The sequence below is a fragment of the Chiloscyllium plagiosum genome, unplaced genomic scaffold, assembly GCF_037043375.1.
Source record: "Chiloscyllium plagiosum isolate Xiang-an unplaced genomic scaffold, Cpla_swu_hap1 HiC_scaffold_3, whole genome shotgun sequence".
Lineage (NCBI taxonomy): Eukaryota > Metazoa > Chordata > Chondrichthyes > Orectolobiformes > Hemiscylliidae > Chiloscyllium > Chiloscyllium plagiosum.
Genome location: NW_028270141.1, coordinates 78,160,410 through 78,185,207, shown reverse-complemented (window position 1 = coordinate 78,185,207; position 24,798 = coordinate 78,160,410). Strand labels below are relative to the sequence as shown.

General features: G+C 38.7%; 1 protein-coding gene and 1 pseudogene across 1 annotated transcript in view; one reads left to right on the top strand and one right to left on the bottom strand.

Moving 5' to 3' along the window:
- Nucleotides 1-24,798, top strand: part of LOC122545235 (synaptotagmin-like protein 2) — a 206,429-nt gene that overhangs the window by 124,449 nt on the left and 57,182 nt on the right. The gene's annotated exons all lie outside the window — the stretch shown is intronic.
- Nucleotides 10,064-12,478, bottom strand: LOC122548583 (mitochondrial coenzyme A transporter SLC25A42 pseudogene; annotated as a pseudogene).

The window sequence follows — 24,798 nt, the reverse complement described above, 5'->3', positions numbered from 1 at the left end:
AAGCTCTCTCCTCCTACCTTAAAAAATGTGCCCCCTAGTCTTGAAATCCCTGATCCTAGGGAAAAGACAACTATTGTTAACTCTACCTATATCTCTCATTATTTTATAAACTTCTATTCCTAATTTCTCAATCAGGCACTGAGTTCCTTTTGAGGATAAGGGATGTTTATCAATTTTCTGTTGTGATAATTTTCAAACTGAGATAGTGACACTTAGAGATCAGGTAGTTAATGCAAATCTTAAGGCCAGAAAATAGGACATAGTAGTGGAATGCAAAAATACATGAGTTATAGGAATAAAAATCAAGAGAAAAATATAAAAGTTCAAAAGTTTGAAAAATAATCTAACCTTAAATCTAAATATTATAAACATTTTAGTATTTTTACACAATGTAGAAATTTGTAATACAATCTACTGGAGATGAAGACACTGTGCAGTTTAAAAAAAAGACTTCTGATCTGACAGCACCATTCAAGCTCCATTAGAAAAGATTCCATTTTACAGTACTCTGATTTCTCTTGCTGATGGAATGGAAATGCCAATTACACCTTTTCTATTGGTAAAGCATTCCATCATACTCCGAATATAATACTTGTTCTCAATGTAAATTTGAACAGGGTAATTGTCATGTCAGATATTTTGTATTAAAAACAAACTGAAGTGATGAAACTTGACCTTTTATCTTGAGGAAATTACACCTAATCTCTACACATTTTTCTTCATTGTTACTCATTGTTATAATCGCACTCATCTGTTGAGTAACGTGCAAATTCTATTATTTGATTGTTGCTCTGAAATTAAATAATTCAGAGGTAGATGTGTGACCCACAAGTAAAGTGAGAAACTAGATACAGCTCCAACTTATCATGAGTTAGGTTCGGGATCAGGATCAGGTTTAATAAAATTTTCAAGAAGAATTACTTTATTTAAATGACGTCAAAAGTGTTAATGACGACATCTTTCTAAACAAAGAACGGTGACATATAAATTGATAACAGCTGATGATTTTAATACATCAAATGGAAAAATATATTTCACAAGTTTATGTGGCACTGTTTCCCATTCATAGTGATTTTGGTATAAAGTTTACAGGCTAATAACAGTTTGCTTTTGCAATTATAAATGCACCATTAAGCCGATACTAATAAGTACTTGAAGTGTAATCCGAAAACGTTATCTTATATCTCGTTTTATGGCTAGATGCTTGCATGCAAGGTTTAATAATGTTTTGCTACCGCTCCGTTTTGATTGGTCAGCAATCCTTGGAGAGTGGGGAATCTAGCTTGGTGGGGGAGAAGCTGTGACTACAGGCAGCATACCTCCTGAGGACCATAAACTTCAGTCATGGCTGCCATGGCTCACTGATGCAAATTTGCTCCTAACTTTCTGACTGGTGGTCAGTATCACTGTGGCCCAAAAAAATCCCAGATAAGAGTTTTTTTCTTCACTCTGATGAAAATAACAAACAGCTACTATTGAAATGGACAGAATCTGATTAATTGTCCATGATACAACCACCTAATTTCTAATTCTGTTGATTACTTTTTGCCCACATCAATTTCCATCTTTTGGGAGATAACTCCACATCTGCATGTGTTCAAACATAAAATCACTCTCCTAAACAAGACAGTTAACATTCTAACTAGGCAGAAATTGAACAGTGTAAGTCAAGGTCATTTAGCTGTAAGCTGAACTAAATTACTGGTTATGGATCAAAAGGACAAGTCAATTCCACACCTACCTTTCTGGTTTATCTGTTGTTCTTTTCACTCATGGACATGAAATATAATGCAGCGTGTCACTGCAATGCATTATTGAAGGATTTTTTTATTCTTTCATGGTATGCTAGAGACACTTGCAAGACCAACAACAGTTGCCTGTTCCTTCTTGTTCTTGAGACGATGTGGTGAGCCGGGGAGTGCCAAGACCTTTGTGGAAATATTGAGTGGAATGTTATAAAAGCCTGGGTGACATGGGTGATAGTGAGATGTGTGGCAGAATCAGGTGATAGGCATGATCGAACAACCACAGGAGTAACTCACGCCACTTCACTTGATGAACACTTCGAAAGCTTGTGATTTCAAATAAACCTATTGGACTATAACTTTGACCTCTGACCTTGGCCATCTTTTATGCTTCTCATAAGTAGTGTGGTGAGATTTCGCTTCGCAGCAGTGAGTTGCTAAATCACAGGGATTATTACTTGGTAAATGCCTTGTTAACATCCAAACTAACCTCAGTAACATGCAGTTTCCCATCTTCCCAAACTCTCCAAAGAAGCTCCATGTGGGAAAACTTGAAAAGGAAGCCAGAACAAAAACCTAGTGGATTCAGCTCACTAACCGCTCCAAATGATCTCCAAGTTGGAAATAGGGCACCAATATTTCAGGGCACACTCCTTGGCAACCACCCACATGCACCCCATGTCCAAGGACATTGGTCATCCAACATGTGCCAACGTCTGAGAACCATCAAGGCAAATTTTGAAGTGGGAATGTTCGCTGATGATTGAACAATATTTAACACCATTCACAACTCCTCAGATACTGAAGCTGTACGTGTTCCAATGCAACAAGATCTAGACAACATCCAAGATTGGGCTGACAAGTGCCAGGTAACAGTCGCACCACACAAATGCCAGGCAAAGACCATCTTAAGTAAGAGACAATCTAATCACCGCTCCTTGACATTCGGTGTTACCATCACTGAATCCCTGCTGTCAACATATCTCGGATTGCCATTGATCAGAAACTCAATTGGACTCACTACATGAACACAATGGTTACAAGAGCAGGTCAGAGGCAAGGGATACTGTGGTGAGTAAATCACCTCCAGACTCCCTAATGTGATTGAGTACTCCCCTTTTACGTGGGTGGCTACAGCTCTAACAATTCATAAGGAGGATCCAGCTGAATCCAACACACCACTTATTTTGAGTTTTTCAGATTCTTTGTGGTCTGTTTTCCTTAGGGAATGAGAGAGGTGGGTATTACAGCAGATGAAAGTGGGTGGCACAGCTATTACAATTGGTACAGGTTGGGAGGTGTCCAACGTGATTGAGTAAGCTGTACAGTGGTAATGTAGGGTTAGTGGTGTCAAGGGTTGGGATGAGTGAGAGTGAGTGAGGAAGATGTTGCAGGCAGTAGTGAGAGTGTTAGAACATGGATCCTTGGTGAGAAATGGTGACAGCAGCAAAGGTAGAGTGAATGTGAGGTAGTAGAGAGAAGGAAGTGGAGCTTATCCTGGTAGAAGGGAAAAGGTCATTGAGCTTCCTCATACAGTGCTATGCATTCCTCCAGATGGTTGAGACTACTTTAACCCAAGAGGCAATCTTGAACCAGTTGGCATTGCGTGGTGTTATGGCCTCCACTCTGGTCCTGGAGGAAGAGAGCATCCTATGTCTGTATCATCACATTGAGCAGGATCTCCAGGATCATGCCCACAAAGCAGGACACCAAATTCTACCATGTTTACCATGTCAGGTACGCGAACAACTCCACACTATCTTTGCTTGTCTGGATTTGAAGTTGGCATGGTCGCAAAGCATGCTAGTGAAGTCTGGGATATCCACTGAGTGGTGTGTTGTTCTGGGAATGGACATGTTTGGGTAGGGTGAATATCAGATGTGAGAGATAGCATGGGGCAGTTAATGATGCAGATTTGGTAAGATACAGCAAGAGATCTCACTGGACCCATAGTGATGAACCCTCCAAAAATATTGATGCAACTTGAACAAATTCAGAAAGAAAAGTAAGGTTCAGCCTGTAGTTCTGATGGTGTGTGACTGAAAACCGAACTGCATTTGCTGCTTCTCTTCAAGGTGCAAGTGTTTTCAGGCTTTGAAGGGTCCATCAAAGGAGGTTTAGTGAGTTGCTGTGATACATATTGTGGAATAAATAAATTCTGCCATTGCGCTTGTGGTGGAGAAAGTGCATGTTTAAGATTGAGCGTAGGGTGCTGATCAAACAGGACACTCTCCTGAATTGTTTAGAACTTCTTAAGTCTTGGAGTCATAGTCATCCAGATGAATGGAGAGCATTCCTTGTCTGCATGTCTTCAGATAGTGGACAGGCTGTTAATAATGATGGATTCAACAATGGTAATGCAAATGGATGTTTAATTGAGGTGGTTAATTATTTTCCATTGAGGTGGTCATTTCCTATTGCTTATGTGGCATGAATCCAACTTGCCACTTAATGGCCCAAATCAGAATGTTGTCCATGTCTTGCGGCATATGGAATTGGAAGGTTTCAGTACCCAAGGAGTTGCAACTGAATACACTATTGTCAGTGAACATTCCCATTTATGACCTTAAGATGGAGGGAAGCTTCATCAGTGAAACAGTTGAAGGTAGCTCAGCCTTAGACACCACATATATGAACTCTTGCAGGGATGCACAGGGGAACAATCTATGTGGGGCCTTGCTTGGAAATTGCATTCTTTGTGTTTTCAGTTTTAAACAATAAAAGATGGAAATTTAATAGATTTCAAAATCATTATATATCAAGCTTAACAGTCTAAAATTAAACGATTTGACTTTAAATTATTCAAATTAAATAGGAAACTACATCTGTAAATATATAGATTTAAGTGACAATTCTGGGAACTGTAAATTATAATGGGGAACAAAGGGATGACAGATCAATTAAAAGCATATGTTCGTACTGTTTTTACAAAGGAGAACACAAATAATGTCCTCAAGCTGTTGGAGAACACAGGATCTAATGAGAGAGAGGAACTGAATGAAATTAGAATTAGTCGCAAAATGTTTGGAAATTTAGAAATGATTAGATGCCAATGACTAATGGGGTCAGCGATCAGTGTTTCAATCCTAGCTATTTACAATATATATTCATGGTTTAGATGAGGGAACTAAGTGTAATGTCTCCAAGTTTGCAGATGACAGAAAGCTGGGTGGGACAGTGAACAGTGAGGGGAATGTGAGGATGCCAAGATGCCTCAATGTGACTTAGACAAGTTTTGTAAGTGGGAAATTTAATGCCAGATGAAATATAAGGTGGATAATTGTGACGTTATGCACTTTGGTAGCAAAAACAGAAAGAAAGATTGTTAACTGAATGGTGATAGGTTTGGGAAAAGGAGTCGGTGCAATGAGACCTGGGTGCCCTTATATGCTACTTACTGAGAATAAACATGCAGGTGCTAAAGCAGTGAAGAAGGCTTAAAGTTATTTCGGCTTTTGTTGTGAAAAATTTGGGGACAGGAGCAGGAATCTATTGCTGCAATTGTACAGGGCCCTGGTGAGATCACATTTGGAGTATTGTTGCAGTTTTGGTGTCCTTATCTGAGGAAAGATATTCTGGTTATGGAGGGAATGTAGTGAAGGTGTACCAGACTGATTCCTGAGTTGGTAGGACTGACATATGAAAGGAGACTGGATCGATTAGGACTATATTCAGTGGGGTTTAGAAGAATGGGGGGGTGTATCATAAAACAACACATGAAATTCTGACAAGACTACATGGGATAAACAAAAAAAAGATGTTCTTGATGACTGAGGAGTTCAGAGTCAGAGGTCACAGTGTAAGGATTTGGGGGTAGGACATTTCCGACTGAGATGAGGAGAAATTTCTTCATGCAGAGACTGGTGACCCTGTGGAATTGTCTGCCATAGAAAGTGATTGAGACAAAAGCAATTGAATGTTTTCAAAAAGGAATTAGATATAGTTCTTATTAATGGGATCAAAGGGTATGGGGATTAAGCTGAAACAGGGTACTGAGTTGGATGATCAGCTGTGATCATATTGGATGTAAGTTTGCTCACTGAGCTAGAAGGTTTGTTTTCAGATGTTTTGTCACCATACTAGGTGGCATATTATTGGATGGCAGAGTGTACACGAAGGGGTGAATCCCCTTACTATGTTTAAAATATTTTTAAAAGTATGAATAGAGTTAGACTTTATTTAGCTGCATGAATATTTGCAGACATTGCAGACTGAGAATGCACATGATGTACTGACAAGCTACATATTTGTATGAGTTCTCTACTTGTATCTTACAGGAAGTCATTGGCAAATAATTCATTCTTAGTGTTTAAAAGTATGCCATGATTTGGTTTTGAACACATTGTTGGAAATTATATTTCGTATGCTAAGTATTAAAAATTCCAATATCTGCAGCATTTTTTCATTGATCAAGGAATCGTTCGCATGCTATTTCCAAGTTTTGTCATTTCAATTTTTCGACAGTTTCATCGGTGTTTTAGACACATTGACCCTACAGATACCAACATATGATCAGTAATCCAGAGATTTCAAGCAGAAAAATCCCATCAGATGGTTTCTGTAGCAACTGTGAACAAAAGCCAAGTACAATATCATGTCTTACATATATTTAGAAGAATGAGAGGGGACATTATTGAAATGTACAAAAATTCTTCGAGAAGTTGACAGGGTAGCTGCAGAAAAGTTATTTCTCCTTGTGGAAGAGTCTAGGACCAGAGACCATGACTCTGAATAAGGGTTCGCCTATTTAAGACAAATGAGGAGGAATTTCTTCCCTGAGATGGTAGTGACTCTGTGGAATTTTTTACTACAGAGGGCTCTGGAGCCTGTGTTATTAAATATATTTAAGGCTGAAATGAAAGCATTTTTAATCAGTAAGGGAAACAAGGATTATGAGGAAAAAAGCAGAGTTGCAGATTATCAGATCAAATTGAATAGAGGAACAGACTCTTAGATTAGATTACTCACAGTGCGAAAACAGGCCCTTCGGCCCAACAAGTCCATACCGACCCTCCGAAGAGCAACCCAGCCAGACCCATTCCCCTATGTTTATCCCTTCACCTAACACTACGGGCAATTTAACACAGCCAATTCACCTAACCTGCACATTTTGGGCTGTGGGAGGAAACCCACGCAGACACGGGGAGAATGTGTAAACTCCACACAGTCAGTTGCCTGAGGCGGGAATTGAACCCGGGTCTCTGGCGCTGTGAGGCAGCAGTGCTAACCACTGTGCACTGTGCCACCCAGATTGGCCAATTTATGCTCCTTTATCTTTTTGTCTTCTAATCCACTTGGAGTGCTTTTGAATTGATTTTTAATTTACAAAAACACTGATTACTGAGCATAATAAAATATTGTATTTTCGCTTATGTTTTGAGGCACTTAAATATTTCTGCTTTAGAATTTAATGCAATTGTTTATATAGTAATTTCATTTCTAATAAATCACATTTCAAAAAGGTAACTGCTCATTACCAATAGCAATGTTCAAAAAAAAGGTTTTTTGAATGATATTATGTAACAGAAAAGTATATATCAATTTGGAAAAGGCATTGACTACTGTATTTAAAGCTTTAAAATGAGAATTTTATGTCAAAATATTTTTAATAGATGTTATATAAACAAACATCCCATCCTATTATAAATTTAATGAACTTTTCTATCAGTTACTAGAATTAAACAGTATTTAATTTTATTCAATGATTATTTTAAAAAAAACATTTCCAGGGATTAGAATCAAGGTTATAATATAATCCATCGGTTCAAATTTGGTCATTTTCAACAAGTGGTAACCAAGTAAAATAATTAACTAATTTCCATCCAGTCTGAACCAAGTATTCATTATAATATGAATATCATTCCTGTAAGACACTTAAATTTTGCATATATGTTTGGATATTTTTCCTTTATTATTAGAAGGAATAATTGTTATTATAGTGAATTGGTGTGTGTACAGTTTTAAAAACAAGGCTGATTCAACTGTAATATTTATTGCTTGTTAACAACTTGCAGTTATATTAACTTCACTTAATGTCTTGATGAGGTTTTGTGACTTGTTATTGTACAAATCTTCTTCATTCTACGCTCCATATTTATCATTGGTTTTATGGAAATAAAGTTACCACAATGTGATTACAAAACCTGCTAATAAAGTAATTTTGGAGGCGAAGTTTAATTTTGAAAACAAATCCCAGTTACTACCCATTAAGTTGGAGTTAGTGTAGTGAAATGTGGGCCATTGATTTTCAAGTTTCATCATTTAGTTTTCAAACCAGATAGCTTTCATGTAATAAAAGGAGAAGCAGTTATCTAAAATGGCAGCAGAATTGTCTGACCATAGATTGAGGCAAGTTCAGGTGATTGATGTGTAGTAGTCAAGACTGTCTGATCTGAAATTATTATTTTATATAAAGACATATAAATCAGTCAACTGAGTAAGGTGTAAAAATGCAAACATCTCTTGTTTCAATCTGCTAGTGCCTGATGAATAGCACATCTTAGGCATGAAAGGTTGCCTGCAGAATATCCAGCTTGCAAGAAAACAATGGCATGGAAATATACAAAGAATTATAGTTTAGCGGCAGCACTTGAACAGTATAGAGAGAATGATACATGGATTGGAAAGATACCAGACTTTAATTGAACAACCTTCATCTTAAGTCAAAATCTAAAACCTCAATGACTTTCATCCTTTATTCATCCTATTTACACTAGATATACTCCTTTTGGTTCAGATTTCATATATATTATGAGTGTATTTGATGTTATGCTTTATTGTTTGTTATCTGGATGTAAGTAAGCGTTATCGATCTTGGACTGAAAAAGGGTAGATCAGGGTACTTTCTAGATTGTATCAAGTTAAATACAACTGATGTCTAAAGTGACTTAGAGTCATAGAGTCATACAGATGTACAGTATGGAAACAGACCCTACTGTCCAACTTGTCCATGCTGACCCAATCTAGTTCCACCTGCCAGCACCCAGCCCGTATTCCTCCAAACCCTTCCTATTCATATACCCATCCAGATGTCTTTTAAATGTTGCAATTGTACTAGTCTCCACCACTTCCTCTGGCAGTTCATTCCATACATGTACCGCCTTCTGTGTGTAAAAGTTGTCCCTTAGATCTCTTTTATATCTTTCCCCTCTCACCCTAAACCTATACCCTCTAGTTCTGGACTCCAGAAAAAAGACTTTGTTTATTTATCCTATCCATACCCCTCATGATTTTCTATGGGGTCACCCCTCAGTCTCCAATGCTCCAGGGAAAACAGCCCTAGCCTATTCAACCTCTCTCAATAACTCAAATCCTCCAACCCTAGCAACATCCTTGTAAATCTTTTCTGAACCCTTTCAAATTTCACCTCTTTCTGATAGGAAGGAGACCAGAATTGCGTGCAATATTCCAACAGTGGCCTAACCAATGTCCTGTACAGCTGCAACATGTTCAGGTGTATAGATCCTTAAATGTCATGAACAGATGCAGAAAATAATCAAGAAATCTAATGGAAAGCTGGCCTTTATCTTAAGAGGACTAGAGTACAAGGATGCAGAGGTTTTGCTGCAGTTTTGCAAAACTCATGATAGATTCTGCTTGAAGTACCGTGAAAAGAACTGTGCACCACACCTTAGGGAAGGTATATTGACCTTGGAGGGAATATAGCATAGGTTTACAAAAGTGAGAAGTAGGCTTCAGAGGTTAAGTTATGAGGAGAGGTTATACAAATTGGGCTTGGTTCTTGTAGAATTTACAAGTTAATCAGAGAATCCCTACAGTGTAGAAACAGACCATTTGGCCCTTCAAGTTCACACTGACCCTCCAAAAAGCATCCCACCCAGACTCACACCCTTACCCTATCACTGTAACCATGCATTCCCCAGGGCTAATCCACCTAGCCTGCACACCCCTGGACACTACGGGCAATTTAACATGGCCTATCCATCTAACCTGCACATCTTAGGAGGAAACCCATGCAGAGACAGGGTGTATGTGCAAACTCCACATAGACAGTCGCCCGAAATTGGAATCAAACCCGAGTCCCTGACATTGTGAGGCAGCAGTGCTAACCACTGAGCCACCACGGCATACTTTTTCTCTTTTTTAAAATTTCTTTTTTTTTATTACAACAAAGTCTTAATATTTAATTAAATTATTGACACCGCTTCAGAGAGAGTGTGAGGTGCCAGAGTTTCAATTGCTAATATGGTATGATTAACCTTTGTGTCACAGAATAATTCCAGTTTGTAAATATTTGTCCAGCAACTATCAACTCCCATCCTGGACATTTATTAGTGTGATGCATTTTTTCCATTTGTTTAGTCCTCAAGGTCCAGATCACCCGTCCTTGTAGTAAGAGACCTTTGTAAGGTATCATGGTCCATAATTTTCTGGAGCAGAATCTGCATGAGGTCAAAGATGCTGAAGCTGATCCCCATGGCAATAGAGCCCTTTCTCTGACCTTTGCACACCAATTCTACCCTCTTCCACAACGAGCTGATGCATTGTCTCCAAAATGCTAATGTACTTGCAGCATTGCCTCCCTGCCATCTGCATCTGCTGTTCACACCACATCCAATGGGTTGGAGGCCGACTGGCCAGTTAAGCCAGTAGTTGTACCAAAACATAGCCGCTCATGGGTGTACGGGTGGGGTCGCTTAGTTAACTCTGCGTGTAATTTCTTCAACATTTTGTAAGTGAAGAAGCTGAGTCCGGCATGTGGAATTATCCCAAGGATAGTGGATGAGAATCCACTAAACAAGGTTTTGATTCCTTCATCTCTAGTTATCTAGATGAAGACATGTAAAACAGTACCGTACATTTCCTTTGGAGTTATGCCTCCCATGCTCATACCATGTCTAGTGGATATACTGGTGAGGTGGCTGTAATACCAGCCACTGCATCAGCCAACAGTTGCGGCAGCAGTGGCAAAGGTCTTCCATGGGTCCTGCAGTAGGATCCCAGAATCTGTTTGTACTGTTCATGATAGCAAAACTCAAGTGCAACATTAGGTATAACTCAGACGAGGGGTGGTCTGATTGAAGTCTTCAAGATATTAGCGAGAAAAGACAGGGTAGATAAAGATAAGAGAACAAATTACTGCAGATGCTGGAATCTGTACTGAAAACAACAAATGCTGGAGATAACAGTGGCAGGCAGCATCCATGCAGAAAGAGCACACTAGTGTTTTGAGTCTAGATGACCCTTCATCGGAGCTGAAATGAAGTGTGGAGGGACAGTATTTATGCCATAGTTCAGGTGGGTGGTGGTCAGGAAAGTGGGTATATGGTGCTGGTGGGGAAAAGATGTTAATGGTTTACATTAAGTGATTGGAATGTGAGAATGGCTGAATAATGGTGTGTCTCCTGCCCAACTTGAAAGGGCAGTCGGTGGGGTGGGGAGGGGAGGACATTGTGACAGACTAAAAGAAAGAAATGGTTCACAATTTGAAGGTGTTGAACTCTATCAAGTCCAGAAGGCTGTAAAGTGCCTAGTCTGAAGATGAGATGTTGTTCCTCCAGTTTGCGCTGTGATTAACTGGAACACTGCAGCATGCCAAGGCCAGCATTTGGGCATGCGAGCAGGGCGCTGTGTTTCAAATGACTGACTACAGGAAGGTCGGTAAGGTAGATAAAGATAAACTATTTCCACTCTTGGGGATTCTAGAATTAGGGGACCTAGTCTAAGAATTAGGGCCAGACTGTTTAGGAGAAATGCTAGGAAGGACTTTTACACACAAAGGGTGGTGGAGGGTTTGAACACTCATCCATAAACAGCACTGCATGCTGGATTAGTTGTTAATTTTAAATCTGAAATTGATACACTTTTATAAAGGAAACATATTAAGGGATATGGATAAAAGGAATTGGGCCACAGATCAGCAATGAACTCATTGAATGGTGGAATGGATTCAAAGGGATGAATAGCCTACACCTGTTCCTATGTTCCTCTTATTTTTTCTTGGAGATAATAACATTCCTCTTTCTCAGTCTAGTTAGTGTGGCTGGAGATAACCTTCATCCTCCAATGCAGTTATCCACAAGATCTCTGCTTCCATCACGTAATGCTCCATCCATGCCACTTGTTTCCCACTTACTGATGTCCCATCAAAGCCAACCCAGGTCCTTGACCATACCCTAATGGAAAACGCAAATAAACCCGAATACATGTCTACCTTGGGATACAAAGTTGGCTGCTTTGAAGTAGCCATGGCCATAAATTTGGCTTTTGACAAATTTTTGACCTGATTAATTCTGCTTTATCCGGTATCTGTCCGGATATTAAGTACTATCTAATGGAAGTGCCTTAATAAATCCAAAGTGTATTCATAGAACACTCTATAAACTTCCAACCTCACTCTGTCCTGCAACATCTTATGTCACATACTGCCGACACTGTGACAGACATGATTTTTCTATTATAATGTGAAGATGATGAGTTCAGCTACAGAGAACCTTCAAATTCATTCACCATGATCCACAATCAGAAGTCAGTGACATTGTTGTTGCTCTAACTCAGAACTCATATTCCAACACTTCAAAATATACAGACTCCTTCCCTGGTGTGTTGGTTGTCTCGGTACACATCTTCCTATCCACTGCTTGCCTCAGGCTGTCATGATCAGAGGTATTCCCCATCCCTTTAAGACCCTCATGTTTGACAGCTTGCTTTTTCACCTTACTCACCTTGGTCGACTGCAGAAGGTTTTTGAAGTACTTCATGATTGGACCCATTTTTTACCAATTACAATAATGCACCAAAATATTACTAACTGAATGACTGATACATAAAACATTTCATGATTAAGCATATACGTTCAATATCAGTTTTTTTCAAATCAAATTTAATTAAGATTTATGAATATAAATCACCTTTTTCACAAAAGGTTTAGAAAACTTGGGAAAAATTCAACTCATTTATTGCAACTTACCAATTCTGTGTCTGCAAGTTCAATGTCTCATGGGAACAATAGCATTTTCTCAGTTCCTATTGAGCCAGTTACAAAATTCATGCCTGAATTAACCACTGTTCACAGACATTTATACCAATAAAGTGGCTCCATTTGTTGCTTTAGAATTGTTAAATGATTTATTGCTACAATTGATTGGATAATTGTTTTTACTTCTAACAAAATTATATTCTAAGTAAACATATTTTTCTATTTGAATACATTAAGTTCCAATGCTTTCATTAGCAGATGTAAAATAATTATTTAACATAGTCCACATTAGAAAGAGAATTCACTTTTCTTGAAAAAAATAAACTAATTTTTCATACCAGGATTATAGCTTTGTTTTAAAGCAATTTTTCAAATTCCATGAACCCTGTGTATTAACAATAATCTTCTTGTTCTGCATGTTTCTGAAGTTCAACTTTGTAGTCTGTATTTGAAAACCTTTAGTTCTCAGATATGAGAAATAAAATGTGAGTGCAAATTTGAAAATAGGAGCCAGATCTTTACAGTGAAATGAACTTATTTTGCAATGTCATCAATGATTTGATGCATTATTTTTGAATGAGCTGAGTATTAGTTGTCTGTTGTACTTCAGATCATTACGACCTCATGTAAAGTCTGTATGGATGCTAAAGGACTAAAAAAAAAATTAGAAATAAGATTTTGTGCTTTATTGTTTTAGATCAGAGCCAATAGTTATTAGTCAGGTAAAGTATTACAGATGATTTGGAGATGCCGGTTTTGGACTGGGGTGTACAATGTTTAAAAAATCACACAACACCAGGTTATAGTCCAACAGGTTTATTTGGAAGCACTAGCTTTCAGGGAGCTGCTCCTTCATCAGTTGGTTTGTGCACTGCTATTTGTTTCTTCTATATAGGCAAAGTGCATATCTTTAATTTTCATTTGTATCTTATTTTTCAGTGTTTCTCACAATTTCGCTGCAATGTACAAACCTAAACAATTTTTAAAAATCTAAATTGTGATTCAATTTCTAGAGTTGTGTGCCCAATTTGTAGTTTCTGCTTTCTCTTATTTCTTCAAAAATTGCTACTTTTAATTTTAGCAATAGTGGCAAAAGGCAATTCAGCCCATTCCTTCCACAAACCATGTACTACAGTCTATTTTACTTGCGTAATCCTCACAGGATATATTTGCTAATGTTGCCCATGACCTCCATTTCACTAAAATCCATTAAAATAAAACTCAAAGCATCTATCCACCTCCAAGTTAGTTCTTTAATTTGACCCATTACTCTCTGATCACTCTCCTTGTACTTGGTCCTATTGAGTGTTTTCTTGGGTTAAATGGTGCTACAGCTCTTCTTGAAAACAAAATCTAATCTTATAAGGAGAGTAGCTTTTTTATTTTTCTGTATTTTAGATCTTGGACTGAAATGGGAAAAGGGACTATTTTGAAAATCAAGAATAGTGAAAGGGATTACTTTTTAAAAGCAAGTTACCTGATCTTTATTGTGATGCTGTTTATAATGCTGTTTGTTCAGACAGTGGGGAAAACTAGTTGCAGTCAAGTGTGAGCTAAGGGATGTGTATGAATTGTGATCTGGCTGGTAGCTGATTAGTCTGGAAAATGTTAGCCCATTGTTGGTAATAAAAGCCTTCTGCCTGCCAACAGCAATGCGTTTGTCTCCCAGATAGCTGAACAACTTGTGACTGTGAATGTTTGGGAAGAAGCCATCGGAGCTCAGGAAAAGAATGGGTTGTCCTCCTTCTACAGTGAGAAAAGAACTCTACAAGTCTGGAGAAAGCCAATTTATTTTTCCTCATCAGTTGCTATAAGCAGTGGCTCTTAAGCAATAAGTCAAAGACTTTATAAATCTGAACCAGTCACCCTGTGCCACTTGCAAGCAAGTGAATGTCCCTGAGAAAGAAGATTGGGGAGCACCAGGACAGCCCAAAGGATCATCTTGCTGAACTCTGTGGAAGGGAACTGTTGAATTGCCTTTCCAATCTTTCCCACCCTCCATGACACCAAGTCTTTTTCTTCTGTTTGTGTGTGTGTCATGTGTGTGTGTGTGTGTATGAGAGTGGGTCTGGGGGTTTGTAAGGGGTTTAGAATTTTTAACAAGCAAAGTAGCAGAGTTATACGGTGATAGTTCATAATTGTCTACTTGTATCTAGAATCTATTTAAATTTTAATAAATTTAGATTTAAATAAATCAGCAGCAGCACAAAATCATTAACAGATATAGAATTCATTTGCATATTCCATGTTAGGTGTGGGTTGTGGGAGTTGGAAAATGTCGTGGCTTAGTGGACTCAGCTAAAGACAGAGTACTTCACCGAAGTGGGATTTGGGGTTTTTCATTCTGGGAATGGGTGCTAACTGGTGTTTAGTCTGTTTCCCCCAGTAAGAATTAGGAGTTGGCCAACTCTGACTGGTTTAAATTATTGTCTCAGTCGTAATAATAATTAAAGAAACTAACACCAGCCTTCTAACCCTTATCCCACCACTTATGACCCAAAGTCAAATCATAGCCACCTCAAAGCCACTAATACCATCCATGTCAAACTTTGCCCACCTATTCCCTATGTTCCTCATGTACTTCATTCCAATATTTGTTCCTCCACCCATTCCTCATAGTCCCCATACTCTCCATGGTAACACATTTCCCTCAACCTGCCTTTCATGGACTTTCATACCCTCTATGCCAACATATGTACACAGATTCAGATTCAATCTACTCTGTACAGAATTAATGAACTCTATGGTGACAGTGTCATTTGTAGAAAAAGATTTTTAAAAATGTCAATCATTTATCACATTCTAATCTCAAATATATTATTTTTATAACAGTTCTATGTAAGTGTCAAACACCTAGACCTTTAATATTTCAGTAGCAGAAATTACATGCACTTACCAACTCTCTGCCTTCTGTAAGCAAATAATTTGGAATTGTCAGACTAGCAAAGGTAGAGAAAGAGCTGTCAATCAAGTAATGTTTCCCCTTGGCCATATATGTTTCAGCAGACTAATAGTTGAATAGAGATGTTTTCAAGGTATCCCTTAAAGAATTGGAGTTCTTTAGAGAGGAAATTGCAACTTGAGGACCTGAGGCAGCTGAAGTATTGATCAAAGTAGAAAAAGGCGAGGAGCAATGGAACGTGATCGAAGCCAGGAGATTGCAGAATTTGGAAGATTATACCACTGATCTTTCCTGTCCTCGTATGGTCCTCTTTTCTCTAGGCACACTGGCTCCAAGTTGGAAGGGCCAGAGTTCTGCTGTTGACTCTCAGTCACTTCCATCCACATCAAATGATTTGACAGATCTTCATAGATCCTATTCTTCAGTCCTTCAGCTCCCAAGCCAGGACTTTCAGATAATAGTGGCAGATACAAGGAGCAGTCTTCTCGGGTCTCCTCTTCACAGTTTCCAAAATCCAAGCACTTGTAATGCATGTCATAGTCCATTTAGCTAGAAATCCTTACTGTGACAGATCCGGGCTGTCATTCTGACTACTTTCTCCAGTTGGTTGAGGAATTTGGAAGTGTGCTGCTAATATTCTGGTCCGTCAAAGAATCTTGGCAATGAATGTTGAAAAACTTAGAGGGTAATGGACTTGATTCAGGTCTTGCCTTATCAGTAGGGAATACATTTTTTAAAATAATGTCCTACACCTCTAAGTGGAATCCAACTTTCTTTTTAGGCGTCTCTGACTTGGTTTATTTCCTTTTCTCCATCTTTTTATCCTCTTTCGCCTGAAGCTCCTACAATACAAGGGCAACACTATAGCACAATATTGCAGGACTGGAAATGTGAAGTAACAACATAGAAAATAATCAGCATGACCAACAGCAACTGTAAAGAGAAAAATACAGTTCATCTTTCAGGCCTGTGGCCATTCAAAGAAGTTGACCATTTACTTTACTGGACTTATTTTTTGACTTTTCTCTTCTGGAGCCCAAATCTGAAACCTGGAACTCAGAGATGGGGAAATGAATACACCCACCATTCTGTATCAGTGCTTGGGAGCCTCCTGTGAAGCGCTTCTGTGATGTTTCCTCCAGCATTTATAGTGATTTGTACCTGCCGCTTCCGGTTGTCAGTTCCAGCTGTCCGCTGTTGTGGCCGGTATATTGGGTCCAGGTTGATGTGCTTATTGATTGAATCTGTGGATGAGTGCCATGCCTCTAGGAATTCCCTGGCTGTTCTCTGTTTGGCTTGTCCTATAATAATAGTGTTGTCCCAGTCAAACTCATGTTGCTTGTCATCTGAGTGTGTGGCTACTAAGGTCATGTCGTTTCATGGCTAGTTGGTGTTCATGGATGCGGATCGTTAGCTGTCTTCCTGTTTGTCCTATGTAGTGTTTTGTGCAGTCCTTGCACAGGATTTTGTACACTACATTGGTTTTGCTCATGCTGGGTATCGGGTCCTTCGTCCTGGTGAGTTGTTGTCTGAGAGTGGCTGTTGGTTTGTGTGTTGTTATGAGTCCTAGTGGTCGCAGTAGTCTGGCTGTCAGTTCAGAAATGTTTTTGATGTATGGTACAGGCTCCCAAGCACTGAGGATGTCACCTAGACAGGGGACGAAACATCTGCAACACAAATTCCCAGCTCGGCGAACAGAAGCACAACAACGGGCACCCGAGCTATAAATCTTCTCCCAAACTTTGAATTCTGTGTCATTATATTCTTGCAGCTCCAAGTTATATAATTGGAATAAACACCTGATTCAACTACAAAGAATCCTAATTAACATTTAAATTGCTTTTGGTATTTGGCTGGCGTTCTAGCTTTGAACACTGTGTTTCTGTATGTACGTCTGAATCCAGATAAAAACTGATTAGATGTAAGTTTTCTCTAAAAGTCCTGTGTGAATTCAATTTAGACAGTTTTGGCCCTGTTCCTACAAGACTTAAATTCACATCACAAAACAGCCTAAATCTGACATAGTTTTCCCTCAGGCTGGATATGAGGGAAATAATGTAGGGAGTAGAAAATAGCATAATTAGTGGTGACTTTTTCTTTTGTTTTTAAATTATAATCACCCAAACACCCTTCACTCAACCTGTTTCGTATAATTTGGGAGAATTGTCACACTGGATACCGATTCATTATCATCTATTTTTTAATATTGCAGACCATCTGAATTATCCCCACTGGACTGGGCTTTCTATAAACATGTTCTCGTTGTGCGAAACTGGCCTCTTAAGGAAAAGTATTATTCATTAAAAATAAACAAATTCTCTGGATAGGTCTTGAATGGTGAAAGCATTATAATTTCCTATGGCCAGGAATTACCTTCATGCATGTGGGTGTGTATTCAAATGCAAGAGCATTTTCAAACAACCCTGTCAGTCTGTGCATTTTAATTTGAAAGTAAATGGAATGAATTAATGGTCAAGCAAGTGCTTCCTATAGATGAATATTCCCATTAGCCGTGATGACCATTAATGAGCTATGCAGTGTAAGTGTAAATATAGATTAAATTCAAACAGAAATGAGAATTGGATTTAGTGAAATATCTAAAGTCGATGTAAATGAGTTCCATTCAAGTCGACTAAAACTAATATCAAACTGGTTTGTTTGAACTGTCATACCTTACAAATGTTGTGGCCCTGGGGAGTGGGCACTGAAAATATTTCATGGAGGAATATGCGCCAAACTAGCAAGGTCATCTCTTTGAAATGAATGAAGCAGGATCTCTGTTTTGCACATTTTTCAAAAACTAGGTATGCCTCTCTGATGTTACCCAAACTCATTTTAAATGTAACTCTAACTAAGAGGCTTTCTGATAGAATCATTCAATACATTGTTCTCTATGGGCAAAAACTAATTAGCATTTGACAGAAGTATTGGATAGTTTATGTTTGCAATCAGGTCTTCTCACCTTTCTGAACAGCATTATGTTAACATGGTGGTTAAAATATTTATTCCATTGTGAGAATAAAACTAAAGAAATACCAAATGATGTATAGTTTGGTAAATTAGTGAGTCCTGTGATATTTCTGTGGATAAAGTGCATGATGGTGTATATGATAAAAAAGTATTTTACTATCAGCAGTCCTTTAACATTTGGTTACTGCATATCGTTAATTCTATTCTAGTCTAGTCTAGTCTTGAAAATATTTCAGTCCTATTTTAAGGGTTTTCCTATTAAATTGTATTTTTCCATTTTGTACAGAATTCCTCAGCTGAGGTAATGGGACATGGGAAAAGGATTCCTGCTAAAAATCCTTTTTGAATGAATTTCCATATCACATCATTACCCCAGTTATAGTACATATATTTGCTTGGTGCATATTGAACGCGGCTTTGTGTCAATGGAGAAATGTATAGCAAACTCACTTGCTAAACTGGTAAACTGATGAACTGTGATGAGTGTTAGGCTTCACTCTGTCTGCAGTTTAAGAAGTTTAGCCTGGTATTTTCTTTTTGAACCTTAATATCATCTGGGAGAGAACTAGAAGGCTTTGGCTCTGAGACAAATGAAAAATGTAAACAATATTTGAAAACATTGAGACAAATATATCTGCTTGGATATTTGGAACTCTGAATCACTAGATTGATTCCTGGGATGAGGGAGTTGTCTTATGAGAAATGCTCATGTAAGATGTGGTTCTGAGGGAGAAGGGGTTTGACATGATAAATGCTGAGAGAATATGTGCTCTCCTGGGGTAACTTAGACCAAGAGAGCACAGGTTTTGAATTAAAGGTTTCCCAGTGAAAATGGATATGACAAATGTCTTCTCTCTTGAAGGGTTGTGACTCTTTCTGTTTATTACTGTCTTCCACAGTAACCAGTGAAGACTGGGTCATTGTATATACTCATGACAGAATTAGATGGATTTTTGATCTGCAATAGAATCTAGTTTCATGGGCAAATGAAGTAGAAAATCATACCAGCCATTATGATTGTGCAGAAGAGGTTTGAGGGCCCAAATGATTATGCTTCATATTTCTTATGTTCTAAATTGTCAGGAAGTCCACTTTTTAAGACAAGGAAGTCATTCAGAGGTTACTGTTTATTACAAGTTGTGCATTGTTCTGAACCAGCACTAATCTCAACCTAGCAGCTAGCATGCCTGTTATATGGTTAGGTGTACTTTGTGACCCAGGCTACAAGATAAGAATTTGAAATGTGCACATGGGAATGTGGATGCAAGCCATTCCTACCACTTTAAGAAACAATATTGTAATATTCAAACACTCTGTAATGTTGAGGTTTTCTCTGTAATATTTAGCACTGAGATCTTATTCTCATTATGTAAATGCACATCTATTTGAGATAGGAAACTTGTAAATATAATTTGATGTCATCTGTGAAACTCAGAGATACTTTTCTACAATAGAAAAATTGAGGCATTAACTGAAATGTTTCCAACTGATACCTGAAAAGTCAAGTCATGAATAGCCATCCCTTCTGAACCAGTTCCACTTGGAGAAACCAAGTTCCACCCCAATTTTCAGCACTAAAGCTTTTCACCCATCAAATTTGGTTTCATAACCTAATACTTTATAACATCTAACTTCCTACAATGGGAACAAGAACATGGATCTTTGAAACTGCAGCAACCAAAGGAATAGGGGAAAAGACTTGCAAATATTTCTTCCTGCTTCTCTCATTATTTCCAGGTGTCTTGAGATATAACAGGCTGTATTGAGGTGACCTGTCTTCTGTATAGCAGGAAGAGGAAAGCCTCTCTAACCAACAAACAGACATGAATGGAAGTGACCAAGTCTGGAGATCCACTAAGATATCCAGGATCTCAAGAAGACAAGAAAGATGAGTGGTCTAACACTTATAAGTGCCAGACCCCATGTTGCAACTTTCCCAAAAATACTCCTGCACAAAACTCTTCAGAGCTACATTTGTGTTTTCATTCATTGTTCTCTCTTTGATGCAATTCACATCTCTCTCTCGGTTAAGAAATGCCTTGATTCTAGGTGGTAGAGATTGTTGGTGTGGAATGGGCCTTGGTGAATTAGTGCAGTGCATCTTTTAGGTGATGCACACCGTGAATCAGTGGTGAAGTGAATGAATGTTGAAGGTGGTGGATGGGGTGCTAATTGGCTTGTTGAACTTGTTGAGTGCCATTTGAGCTGCAAGTGGAGAGGTGGAGATAGGAGATGAATTACTCACTGCAGAATTCCCATCATCTGATCTACTGTTGTAGCCACAGTATTTATACAGTTGGTTCAGTTTAGTTTCTGTTCAAAGGTAAGCCCCAGGATGTTGATAGTGGACCATTCACCAATAATAATGCCAATGAATATCAAGTTGATGTATATACTCACTTTTCTTCACAATGGCCATTGCCTGGGACTTGTGTGGCATGAGTGTACCCTGCCACTTGTCAGCCCAAGTTTGAATGATGTCCATGTTTTGCTGCATATGAATGCTGACTGCTTCATTATCTGTGGAGACATGAATGGTGCTGAACATTGTGCAATCGTCAGTGCACATCCTCACTACTGACCTTATGATGGAGACAAGGTCATTAATGAAGCAGCTGAAGTTGTTTAGGATAAGGAAAAATTCTAAGGAATTCTTGCTGTGATATCAAGGTCAGTCACTCTCACCTCCTGCCTTCAGTTGATCTCTCTTGTTCGTGTTTAGGCCAATGTTTTAATGAGGCTAGGTGTTCATTGGCTCTGCCTGAAATCAAACTGAACATCAGTAGCAGGTTATTGCTGAATAATGCCTGGTGTATAACCAATTTTAAAGTAGATTGAATATCAATGTTTTTATTTCTGTCTGTCTAACCTCAATATGAAATCTTAGGAACGTCTTTGAAGTTCCAGAACATGACGATGGTCTCAATGACTTTGACCACTTTGACCTTTTAACTAATTGTCCAGTCCTATCTCTGTTGACTTTAAGTATATACCATCGAGTGCCAGAGTTGCAATAGTTCCCAATACAGGTAGTCCCAATTCTGGACCTGTCCTTCTTTTTGATGTCAATGGTCTTATTTGAGGTACGGAAAGATTCTTCTTATCTTGGAAACACTGACATAAGTCCAGGAGTAAAATAGTCTGAATCTCAGTCTAATTTCAATATCATTTGGCACACTACCACTGAGGACATGGTAGGAATATGCTGGAAGGCCCTCAGAATTTCATCATGGTGAATCAAAGGCAAACAAAGACCACTGAATTCCAGTGATTGATCACATTGCAAAACACAATAATACAGTTTACCATTTTCAGAAATAGGCATCAGTGAACTGTAGATTGCATTTGTACATTGAGATTCCTCCACCAGTAGCTCCAGATAATTGTGTGTGTGCTTGGACCTACATACTTCAGTGACAATCTGACCCAAGGAGCAAGTGGCAATGTGCATTTATCCATAAATCAAGATAAAGGAGATTCACAATGTGACTAGCCTTTATAATCGATTTTATCATTTTAGAAGGATCCCGTAGAATACTGTCTCAGTTGACAGAGAAAGTCAATTCTTTCTTGATAATTTTCATTATACATTATTCTCTTTATAGTTTTTACACATTTATGTAATTCCCTGACTTTTCTACCTCTGCCTTTGCCTTCCACACACGCAAATTCCATCCGTGCAGCTTATTATACGAGGATTACAATGGGGACCTGCTAATTTAGTAGTTGCATTACTTCACCAGTAATCCAGAGAATATGAGATCAAATCCCTATTTTAAAATTTGAATTCTGTTTAAATAAAGAAAAAGTGACCTTGAAGCTTCCAAATAGTTTAAAAATTCAATGTCCTTTAGAGAAGGGAACCTAATGTTTTTACTCAGGCTGTCCTGTATGTGACGCTAATGCCATAGTAATCTGACTGACTTTGAACTGACCTCTGAAGTCATCGAGAAAGCCATTTAATTGTGAAACCTCTCCAGCCATCCAAAGTAGCCCACAGATACTTGCTCAGGGCAACTATGAATGTGTAATAAATGTCTGCCATGCCAGCAATATTCATAAACTGTGAATAAATAGTAAAATATGCCCTGGGGAATTTTAACTAGAATAACGTAGACTTTGAGAAGGTTTGATTGACGCCTTTGAAATAAAGTTCAGACTCCGTCTTGTACGTTTGAGCAAAAAATGTTGGTAATGATCTAACTTTATCCTCAAAGGCAAAGACTAAGATAGTTGTGTTTTTCAGAGTCGCATCAGCTTCTAGCTCAAGTTACATGGCACTGCATACAGCCTACAACTAGAAACAGAACAAAAAGTGGCCATTCAGCTCAACTGGGGCTTTTCAGTATTTGTGTTGGGGCAGAGAAAGATATCATAGCCTACTGTTTCCAGATCCCATACTGAACAAATCTTCCACCGCCGCACTCCTCCACCCCTAACCTTCACTTCTTTCGGGTGGCAGGAATTGGGTACTATAAGTACGGTAGGGTAGAACTATTTTATCAAAATTTAGTAAAACCTTGGCTTTTTTATTCTACTCCTCTATCTGCAATGCTCATAAAGCACAGGTTTCATTCTGGTCGACTTAGCAACCACAGCTTTATCAGACATTGTACACAGTTTAGTTATTCATATCATTGAGCCAGCTCTGCTTTGAACCTATTCGGTATTCAGTTAACAATATCTAATAGACTTAGACCATATGAGCATCTCAAATAACCATCCAATTTGCAAGTGAGAACATCTTGAAATAACAGTGACATGTTCTATTGGTACCTGAATCCTGGTTTTACGTCAGAGTTTAAAATTGGAAAACACACAATTAATTAATGCCCATCAATTCACTCTCAGTAATGTGCTGCTTCTTTTCACACAAGTGGACTTTCTAACCAACAGGGTGGGATTCTAAGTTTCACTCAGGTAGGTCAAGACTTTTAAATTACTGTTTAAAAATCTAGCATCAAAGAAGATTAGAACATTCAGTTACCAAGAACATTCAACTTATTCTCTGTTGAGCTTCAGGGGAGGAAAGCCAATGTCCTGTAAAGGCCTATATGGCCGGGTTAAATTCCTTCTCATGTGGCCTAATGAGACACTCGGTACTATCCAACCTGGCATTTGGTTTCAATAGAAGACTCAGCAGAAGCTGGGGCTGGTCCCAATAGTATGTTGCTGTGCTGCAATGACTTCATGAAACCATCTTCCAGGCTGATGGCTTTGTTTGCAATGTTTCTAACTGAGAATGAATCAAAGCACTCTTGGTAGCTTTTCTTTCTTTCCACTCAGAAAATCCACCTGAAGATAGCCAAGTCCATGCCCATCCTCTCCTACACTAATCACAAGAATGGATCATAGAGAAGAACTAGAATCAAGGTCCTTGCTCCCCCCAAGTCATTGTCCTACCTATTCAGTATTTTCCACTACCAAAGAAAATAAATAACTTCACTCTAGCTCTGGAGAGCAGTTTCAGAGCTAGACAGGAGCAGGATTGGCGTTAGAGAAAATGCTGGAAAATCTCAGCAGGCTGGCAGCATCTATAGGGAGAGAAAAGAGCTGACGTTTCGAGTCTAACTATGTGACACGAGGTTAGACTCGAAACGTCAGCTCTTTTCTCTCCTTACAGATGCTGCCAGACCTGCTGAGATTTTCCAGCATTTTCTCTTTTGGTTTCGATTCCAGCATCCGCAGTAATTTGCTTTTATCCAGGAGTGGCATTAGCTTTGTTCTCTGTTTCTAATGCTTTCCTGTACATGCCTTTCCCATGTTTTTCCTATATGATGTGAGTGACAATGCTGGGTATTTGGACAACATTGTGAAGAATGTAAGAAACATTCTCAGTGTGAGGAAGCCTCCACTGATCTGAGAATTGGAGTGTAGGTTTCCAGTGGATGTGCAAATGGTTCGTGTGGCTGATGCTGCTAACTGACTCCCTTGGGGTCTGTCAAGTCATCTCAGTAAATACAAATGTATGGACTGGGAATCAAACCTGGGATATGACATTTGGGTCTACGATGTAAGATTGTCTGCCTCTGGGAAATAAGAAACTTAAAAATTCTCAACACGTACTTGCATTTTCTGCCAAGCCCAGGTGAAGATATTTCTTTCACAAACGGAAGCCTGAAAACAGCATGTGGAGCCTTCAGTAGATCAGCCAGTGTGCAGAGAGCAAGAGTATGCTCTAAGGTGTCCACGGGCCATATCACGCAAAGGGCACTCTGGTTATCAAAACAAAGTGTCACATA